The sequence below is a fragment of the Sciurus vulgaris genome (assembly GCF_902686455.1).
Source record: "Sciurus vulgaris genome assembly, chromosome: 15".
Taxonomy (NCBI): Eukaryota; Metazoa; Chordata; class Mammalia; order Rodentia; family Sciuridae; genus Sciurus; species Sciurus vulgaris.
Window position 1 is genome coordinate 76,266,848 of NC_136476.1, and position 10,130 is coordinate 76,276,977.

Sequence of the window (10,130 nt, forward strand, 5' to 3'; positions counted from 1 at the left end):
TGTCATACATGTATGTATGTATATATGTATTTGAAAATAAATAGTTAAATAAATTGAATACATTTGGTTTTATGAAAAATGCCTGCTTTGAGTTGAATGGACCCACCATTTGACCCAGTTATCCCACTCCTGGATTTATACCCAAAGGACTTAAAATCAGCATACTACAGTGACACAGTCACATCAATGTTTATAGCAGCTCAATTCACAATAGTTAAACTATGGAAGCAACCTTGGTGCCTTTCAACAGATGAATGGATAAAGAAAATGTGATATATATATACACACACACACACACACACACATATATGATGGAATATTACTCAGTTTTAAAGAAGAATGAAATTATGTCTTTTGGTGGTAAATGAATGGAGCTGGAGAATATCATACTAAATGAAATAAGCCAAACCCAAAAAACCAAAGGCCGAATGTCTTCTCTGATATGCAAAGGCTAATTCACAATACGGGGGATGAATAGGGAAAAATACTTTATATTAGGTAGAGGGGAGTGAAGGGAGGAGAAGGGTTTGGGGTAGGAAGGATAGTAGAATGAAACGGACATTATTACCTCATGTGCATGTATAACTGCATGACTGATGTGATCCTGCAATATGTATAATCAGAAGAATGGGAGATTACACTCTTATGTATGATCTATCAAAATGTGTAAGTGCATTCTACAGTCATGTACGACCATTAGAACGAATTTTAAAAATTAATTTAAAAAATGTCTGCTATGCAGATAACTTCACTCTTCCTTTATCTTTTCCAGGATTTAAAATGAAAAAAGAAAAAACACCCGCTTTATCTTCTGCCAGCTATAGCCTTGCGACTCTTCAAGCCAGTCCGCAATGACGAGGTGCTGTCCCTTCTTCTCGCCCTCTGCTTTGTTACTTTTGCAAGACTTGGCAAAATGCCGGTGCATGGCCTTTCCGTCTAGTCTCATGAAGTTCAGGGCACGTTCTTCTGGCTCTGGGCCGAGGAACTAACTCTGCACCAGATTTCTTCTTCCCCACAATTTGAGGACGCGCACCGCGGCCGTCCAGCTGCACCACCAGGACACAGGGCCAGCGCAGCTGCCGCGGAGGGATCCTGCCACACCGTGCTGACCGCCCACCCTCTGCTCAGGAGCTTCCGGGGCGGAGACTCAGGTTGACCTGCGCGGTCCGCGGAGAGCAGACCACACCCCTCCACTCCCCGGAAGTCTGGCCCCAACCGGCTTTTGGAAACCTCTCTTGCTTGCTCCGCTGCAGACGCTCGCACGTGTCCTGTGCGTCCCTGTCTGGTACCTTTATTCTCCTGGCTCCCTCCTGCTAAAACGCCGCCCCCTGACCTCCTCACGTGTCCAGAGCCTTTGGGGTGAGCGACAATAATAAAAAAAGGCCAAAACTCGAGCATTTGCCACCTGTCTGAGCATTTTACCGCACGCCTGAGCAGACCTCCAGGGATTTTAAAGGAGCCCACACCTACTGAATGACTGACGTGTATCAAGTCCTTTACCTCGGCTTGCATCCAGCCTGCACAACCATTTTATAAGGGTCACCTCAGGAAATGAACGAGAGTCAGCACCTTACCTGAGGTCCCCTGGGGAGCGAGGAGTGAAGCCATGCTCCCAGTCAAGCTGTTGATCACCAGAATCAGACTCTGCACCATGACAGCGTGTGGACTGCTGGGGAGGTGACAGGTACATCAGTAATAATTGCTGTCATGGAAAAGGGCTGTAAGTACCTCAAAAAGCTAGATGTGGAAGTACCATGCAGCTCAGCAATCCCACTCCTGGGAACACATCCAAGAGAAATGACAGCCTGTGTCCACACAGACACAGGTCCACAACAGTCTCAAAGTGAAAACAACCCAAATGCCCATCAACCGGTGAATGAATAAACAAATCGTAGAATATACATGCAGTGAAATAATATCGGGCCATAAACAGGAACACAGTAATGGTACGGGCTGTGACATGACTGAACTTCAAAAACAGGGCCAGGGGCAGATGGGAAATCTCTGCACCTTCCCCTTGATTTTGCTATCAACTTTAAACTGCTCTTTTTAAAAAAAAAGTCTTTTTTAAGTCACTGGTCTGCTACAGGTTTGCCATGATGAAGACCTGCAGGCTGGGTGACTTAAACAATAGCTAGAAATTTGAAATTACCATTTCAAAGCTAGAAAGCCAAGATGGAGGTGTGTCTGCAGGGTTGGTTACTCCTGAGTCCTTTTCTGGGCTGTCTTCTCCATAGGTCTTCACATGGGGTATGTGTGTGTGTGTGTGTGTGTGTGTGTGTGTGTGTGTGTGTGTGTATGTGTGTGTCTGTGTCCTAATCCCTTCTTCTAAAAATAAAAACAAAAAACACCAGTCAGACTGGAATGTGGCTCAATAGTAGAGCACTTGCCAGACATGCTTGAGGCCCTGGGTTCAATCCTTAGCACTGCAAAAGATAAATGAAAGAACACGAGTCCTACTGAATTAGGGCCCACTCTGCTGACCTCAGTTTAACTGAGTCACCTCTGTGAAGTCACTGTCTCTGATTACAGTCACATTCCCAGGCACTGGAGGTTTGGACTGCAACAGGTGAATTTGAGAGGACACAATTCAGTCCATTACAGACACATACTGTATGATTCCTTTTAAATGAAATGGCCAGAACAGCCAACTCCATTGAGATGGGAGGCAGATGCATGATCACAAGGGGCAAGGGGAAGGATGACTTAATAGATGGAGGGGTTCTTTCTAGGTTGATGAAAATGTTTTCAGTCAAGCATGGTAGTGCAGGTCTGTAATCCCAGCAACTTGGGAAGCTGAGGCAGAAGAATTGCAGGTTCAAAGCCAACCTCAACAACTTAGCGAGGCCTTATGCAGCTTAACAAGATCCTGTCTCAAAATAAAACATAAAAAGGGCTGGCGATGTTGCTCAGTGGTTAAGGCCCCTAGGTTCAATCCCCAGTACAAAAAAAAAAAAAAAATGTTTCAAGCTAGAAAGAGGTAGTGATGACATAGCACTACGAATGTACTAAATGTCATTGAATCATGAACTTTACATGGTTCATTTTACATTACATGAATTTCACCTTGATTTAGGGGGAAAGCAGGAAAGAGAGGGGCAGACCTGAGCATCAGCCTCTCTGGTGATTCCCATTGCTACTCTGCCTTCCAGCCAAGCTGCAAGTTCTCTCTGTCCCTTCACTCAGGGAAAGGTAGGACTGCGGGGACCAAAGGGGCCCTGAGTTGTCCTAAGCACAACATAAGATAAAGTCATTTTTGCCAAAGAGAAAAGGAAGAAAATGGCCCCAGTTTCGGGAGAACGTAAATGAAACCAATGCTCCATGCGGAATATCAATCCAAGAACCAACCAACTGCTGCCTGTCCGAGACTGGCCAGGTGCGAAGTTTATTCCTCCGTTCTGGGCTCCACGCCAGGGCTTGCGATGGGGGTTCTGTCAATGCTGTTGGCTGGTCCCAAGCTTAGACCTCTCTATTGTTCTCTAAAAGGAGAGCTGTTGCCCAGATTTTACCTGAGGACAGGGAGTCAGAAAGATGGGCCACTAAATTGGAGGACACTGACAGATGGTATAAATGCCTCCCCTGGGCCTCAGTGGGTTCGCAGATGGCCCTGGGTTTCCTGGATCCCAGTACTTTCAACAGTGCTGTGAGGAGGGCTGCGTTTTTACCTGCCCCCCACTCAGGCCAGGGATGCCCTGGAGAGTACCCCATTGTGTTTTGGAAACCAAGTGACCAGCAGATGGTCTCAAACAGAAGAAATGCTCAACTAAAGCTTGTAGAAAGAAGAGAGGAAGGAAGGCAGGCATTTAATAGGAAACAGATGGCCGTTAGAGACGATTCCTCTGATCTTAGGCTGCAATCATGCCAGGCCTAATTTCTAGGTGATGGGGGGACCTGACCCCTCTCCTCCATGGGGCCCTGAGGCCAGTATGTGCTGAGAGTTTTCAGGAAGCCAAGGGCTTCCTGTGTTTTGCTATCTCCAAGCTCAGAACCTGATTTTCCTCATTGTTGGCTCTGTTCTCCCTCCTCCAACACACACACCAGTGAGCACAGTCCACACATTTGCCTGGGTGATAGAGAACCCTTGTCCAGCGATGATCCCCCAGTGGACTCAAGCGGTGGAGTTGGAATCTGTGGATCACCCTCAGGACCTCGAGTCTCTCCTCCATAGTCCAAGCCTCAACTGCAGGCTTGCCAAGGAATCTTGCCTCTCTCCAAGCTGCGGCCCTGCATTTAGCTTCCCACCATCTTGCAGCACCTCCATCTTCTGGGCCTCACCACCTGGACCTCCCCCAGGGACAAGGACCTCTGAGGCCAGCAGCACTACCCTGGTAAAGCGGCTCTGGTCCCAGGTTCTCAGCTGTATCCCCCTGCTTCTCCAGGTCTTGGGGTCTCCCAGAGAGGTACTCTTCTCCCTACGTTCAATCGGTCGCTCAGCTTATTAAAACTCCTCCCCAGTTTCTCTTTTGTTCAACTCACTACCATCTTTCTCTAGAACTACAAAAACTGGTTTTACAACCCCCAAATCTTGCTCTCCTCCAGCTCACCATGCTGCAGCCAGGGTGACTTCTCCAACTCAGTGGTCTCACCACGGCAACATCTTCCTCCTGCAGAACCAGACCCAAAGTCCTCCGTCCTCCATCGCCTAGATCCAAGCCACCCTTCTCTCATCCCCTCCCTTCTTTTCCAGCAAAATTCCTCCATACTGGAAGAAAGAGAAATCTCTTTGAGGCAAATTTCTTTATTCTTTGCTTGTTGTATATGAGCTTGAATTCTTTTCAAATGTGGCTCTGTGGTTTTCCTCTCTGGTAATTTCCTTAGTACCTTAGAATATAAAATTGAGGGGGCAGGTCTGTCATGTGCTAGCTCATGCCAAACTTGGGATTGTTTGCACTCAATTTTTCTATGACTATCACTTGTTGAATCCTTATGTTTTATGTTAGAATAAAAATTCTAGGAATGAGCCAAAGATGTTGAGGAATTATTTGGGCTTTGGGATAACTCAATATGATGTGAAGATGCAATTGGACCTGGAGTGTGCTGTGATCAGTTAGACGTTAGTCTTCTGTGGCAGGTTCACATGGAGCCCAGCTCAACCAACAGCACAGGAGCTTCGTGAAATCAGGGACATTGCTCTTTCTAGGTGGAATTTTGTATGTTTCATGTCTGGACTAATGTGAATAATTATGGGGAAAATGAGAATGTAGAAGTCTGATTTTTAAAAATATGACCTGTGGGACTCTATAAAATGGTTTGGGTAACAGAGTCCCTAAAGGTGCTAATAAAAGGACAAAAATAAGGGGGAAAGAAATAGATTAAGAGAGCGAGTGTCCACCACATACATTGCTGGTGGAAATGTAAAATGGCACCACACTACGAAAAACAGTTTGATGGATGGTAAACATAAAATTTCTGTGTTACACAGTAGTTCCGCTCCTAGGTTTACACTCAGAAGAACTGAAAATAGAGATCCAAACAGATGCTCAGACAGTGGCCGTTACAGCATCAACCACAACGACCAAAAGATGGAAAAAGCTCAAGTATCCATCAACCAATATATGAATCAATAAAATGCCGCATAGGTGTGCATGGGTATGTGTGGGTGAGTGTGTGTGTGTATGTGTGTGTGATAGAATATTATTGAGTCATAGAAAGGAATGAAATATAATGCTATGTGCATACAATGAAATATTATCCAGCCATTAAAATAAACAATATTATATGATTCCATATACCTGAAATAGCTAGAATAAGCAAATTTATAGAGACAGAAAGTAGATTAGAAATTATCAGAAGGCTGAAAGGAGGGGGAATGGGGAATTATTGCTTAATGATACAGTTTCTATTCAAGATGATAAAGACATCTCAGAAAAAAGAGAATGCTAGTGTTTGTACAACATCGTGAACGTAATTAATACCACTGTGCACTAAAAATGGTTTAACTGGCATTTTTTATGATATATATATTACCACGATTCAAAATAAAATTTGTGAACAGAGAAGAAGAGGAGAACGCAAACAGCCAAAATAGCTATCTGTGGGCTGACTGGAAAATGTTTGGGGATACTTGATTTATTTCATTGTTAAACTGCCTGTGCTTTGCAATATGTTCATGGAATATAAATAACATTAGTGACTATAGAGTATCAATTTCTGTCCTGTTACAGCATTAAGGGCTTTTTTTTTTTTTTTTTTTATCAACTCTCTAAAAAGAAAAAGAACAGTGAGTCTCCAGAGGAGAAAACTAGAGGAAGATTTTAAACAAAGCCTCTCATTGGCCTGAGTTCAGGTGTCGGTTGTCATGAGTTCACCTGTGATAGTGAGAGTGCCTGACCCACGTCTCAACCTCAGCCTGAGGGCAAACTGCCACCACAGCCTGCCCCACGGAGGGTCACACCTATAAAGACCACCCTATGGGAGCCTTTACTTAGTACAGGAGAACCAGCCGAATTCAGAATCCGAGGACCCAGGCAGGTAGTTTCTCCTCCCTCCAAGCACACAGACCCTTTTGGGTTTCTTGTTTGCTTGTTTTTTTGCTTTGACAAAAGCACAAAATCCAGGGTCTTGCGCGCGTGCCAGGCAAGCGCTCTGTCACTGAGCTACATCCCCAGCCCACAGGCCCTTTTTCCTGATTCTGGTCAGACCTTCACTCTTGGTGATCTTGCGGAGCACACTGGAATGCAGTAGAAACCAAGGCATCTGTCCGCCCCACGGGAAGGCCAGCAGTGAGAAAGTTTAGAGGACATGAGGCTCCAGTGAGAAATAAACTGAGCTGGCAACACCTGGAACGTGAGGCCACTCACAGGAGCAACGGGGTGCTGTTCCTGGGCCTGCAGGGAGGGAGCAGCAGCTCAGACTGCCCATTGCTTTGTTACAGAATTAGAACATTCCAGAGTAGCATGACTTCAATGTTGCCCATCCATAATGGTGGGAGAATAAGAAGAAGGAAGGTCCTCAAGTAAAAGGGGAGGAAAGGTAAAGCAAGAAAGGTGGAAGAGAAAATCACAAGCAAGCTGTTTTGTAGGTCGACGCACTGCACAAAGGGCACTTGGGAAAAGTGGAAGAGCTGGTCAGGAGGATCCCTGAGTCAGGACGATGGAGGGCACCGGGAGGCCAGGAAGGAACTGATCGGTAAGCTCAGGAGGAGTCTGCAGATCACACTCAGTAAGGAGAAGCATGAGACAAGGAGGGGAAGCAGAATTATGGAAGAGTTATTTTTTTGAATCTCACAAGGGAAGCCCACTTGGAGACACAAAAATGTCTATCAAAGCCACCTGCTAATATTTCATTCCCAAGTGCCCTGAAAATAGAAAACCTATTTTATAGCAATGACTTTATAAGAGGGGAAAGACATGAAGAATTAAAAAAAAAAAACCCCAGTAAATATGGAGCATATTCATTTCCTTTTGCCATGATAACAAATTACCAAAACCTGAATGACTTAAAACAATACAGATTTACTATTTCACAGTTCTAGAGGTCAGAAGTCTGAAATGGGTCTCACTAAACCAAAATCAAGGTGTTTTCAGGACCCCTTTCTACAAAAGAGAAAGATTCTGAGGTCAACCCTTTGCCTTGTCTTCTCCCCCTTCTAGAAACCAGCGGCATTCCTTGGCCTGTGGTCTCTTCATCTTCCAAGCCAGTAGCAAAGCATCTTCAAATGTCCCCAACTCTGACTTCTCTTCTGCCTCATTCCTCCTCTTCCCACTGTTAAGGACTCTGTGGCCAAACAATCCAGGATAATCTCCCTGCTCCAAGGCCATCTGATTAGCAGCATCAGTTCCATCTGGAACTGTATCGCCCCTTTGCCACGTGACATAACATATTCATGGACTTGTGGGATTTGGGTGTGGATATGTGTGGGGAGGGTCATTATTCTGGTCCCCATAAGGGAACTACAAGTGGTCCATTTAGCACCATACTTTCTTAGTTCTGAAGAGTAGTTTGGGGGCTGGAGCTGTGCCACGGACAAACGTGATATACAGGTAGGTGCAATGGCACATGCCTATAATGCCAGTGGCTTGGGAGGCTGAGGCAGGAGGATCTCAAGTTCAAAGCCAGGCTCAGCAACAGTCAACAGTAAGGTGCTAAGCAACTCAGTGAGACCCATTCTCTAAATAAAATACAAAAAGGGCTGGGGATGGGGCTCAGTGGTCAAGTGTCCCTGAGTTCAATCTATGATATCCAAAAAAAAGTGAAATGGGTCTCACTAAACCAAAATCAAGGTGTTTTCAGGACCCCTTTCTACAAGAGAGAAAGATTCTGAGGTCAACCCTCTGCCTCATCTTCTCCCACTTCTAGAAAAGTTCTGAAGAACTTTTCTTAGTATGGTGCTAAATGGACCACGTGTAGTTCCCTTATGGGGACCAGAATAATGACCCTCCCCACACATATCCACACCCAAATCCCACAAGTTCATGAATATTTTATGTCACATGGCAAAGGGGCGATACAGCTCCAGATGGAACTGATGCTGCTAATCAGATGGCCTTAAAGAAAGACTAATCACATCTTGTGTCTAAATTGAGTCTCCAGCCCAGGGAAAAGATTCACCTCTCAAGTCCTGTCAATCTGTTGCATCTCCCCAAAGCTCTAGTAAGAGTCCTGTTGATCAGTAAACCATGTGGCTATATATCCAAGTCACCTCGGCAGGTTGACCCATCAGTATTACTGCCTGGAAGAAAACCCCAAGTTCCCTTCAGCAAGTTTTGAAGAAGAATAAATGTTCATCCCCGCCCCCCAGGGCTCCACAGGGACAATTATCCCTATCTTTAGCATCGCCCTGGAGATTGGGTCATCAATAGGTGGGGAGTAGGCCAGGAATGAACAGTAACTTTTATTATAGACCCTTTCTAACTAAAGATGAAGAAACTAAAGCACAGAGAAATTATTCACAATCAGTTGTCTCATAAGCAGTGAAATTGAGATTGGAGTCCAGATCTGTGCAGGGTTCAAATCTTAGTTGTTCAACCAGTAAGTACTTAAAAGTTTATTATGAGTTGCCATTATATCTGGGTTGCACACAGATCTAAGACTCAGTAACTATTTCAATTTAAAAGAGACACTGACATGTATTCAGACAATTAGATACAGCAACGTAGGTGTCCGTGGACCAGAAAGCCTGGGAAGCTGTTGGAGCTCAGAGGAATGACAACTAACCTTGACCTGTTGGTCAGGGAATAGTTTCTATAGAAAGGGATCCCTAAGCTGAGCCATCATCCAGATGGAAATGCAAGGAAAAGCGTCCTGAGGAGAGGAAACAACTTGGGCAGACAAAGATGTAAGAGAGATCGCAGTGTAAATGAGAAACCACGAGGGGTGCTGAGGCCAGAGAATGTGGTGAAGTAAAGGGAGGGGGGAGGGGGAGGGGGGGAAAGGGAGAAGAAGGCAGGAGCCAGGTATCGAGTCCCTGAGCACCTAGAAAGCTAGGTAGATTTACCTTAATGTCTGAAAGCATGGAAGGCAAGTGGAATAATCCGATCCAGTCCATATTTTCTAAAGATCAGGGTTGGACTGAAGAGCAAGCTTAAGTGTGTGTGACTTCTCTTGAGAGAAGATGAGGACCTGGATTTAAGATGTGGTGAGGGGTGATGGGTAGAGAGGAGAGACTGGCAATATATTAAGTATGGAAAGATGGTCGCACATGGGGTCTAATTAAAAGTGAGGGAGAGGGAGACAAAGACATCTGGGGTGACATGTACTTTTGGCTTGGCTTGAAGGAGGTGCCAATCACTGAGACCCTAAAGACAAAAGATGTTAGGGGAAATTTAGAATGTGTTCAATGTGAGGTCATTGTAGAAAAGCACTTACTTTTCTCTGTGATCTTGAACATGTCACTTAACCTCTCCAAGTTCCAATTTCCTCAGTCCAGAAATAGAAATAATGTTTCTGGAGTTCTTTGTAGATCGAAGGAAATGGTGAGGGAGAACTCTTTCCATAGACTCTAGAGTAATGAGGAAAAGGCTAGAAGATGAAGAGTCCATTCAGTCCAGCCAAGTCAATGGAATGGGAAGTCTTGTGCCTCCTCTGGTCTTCCTTCTTTGCTAGAGAATCTTCTTATCTGGATGACAGCCTCGCGGGATGTCGCCAAGAGGTTCAGCACCTTGGAGAGCGACCCTGCCTTTGTGCCCCAC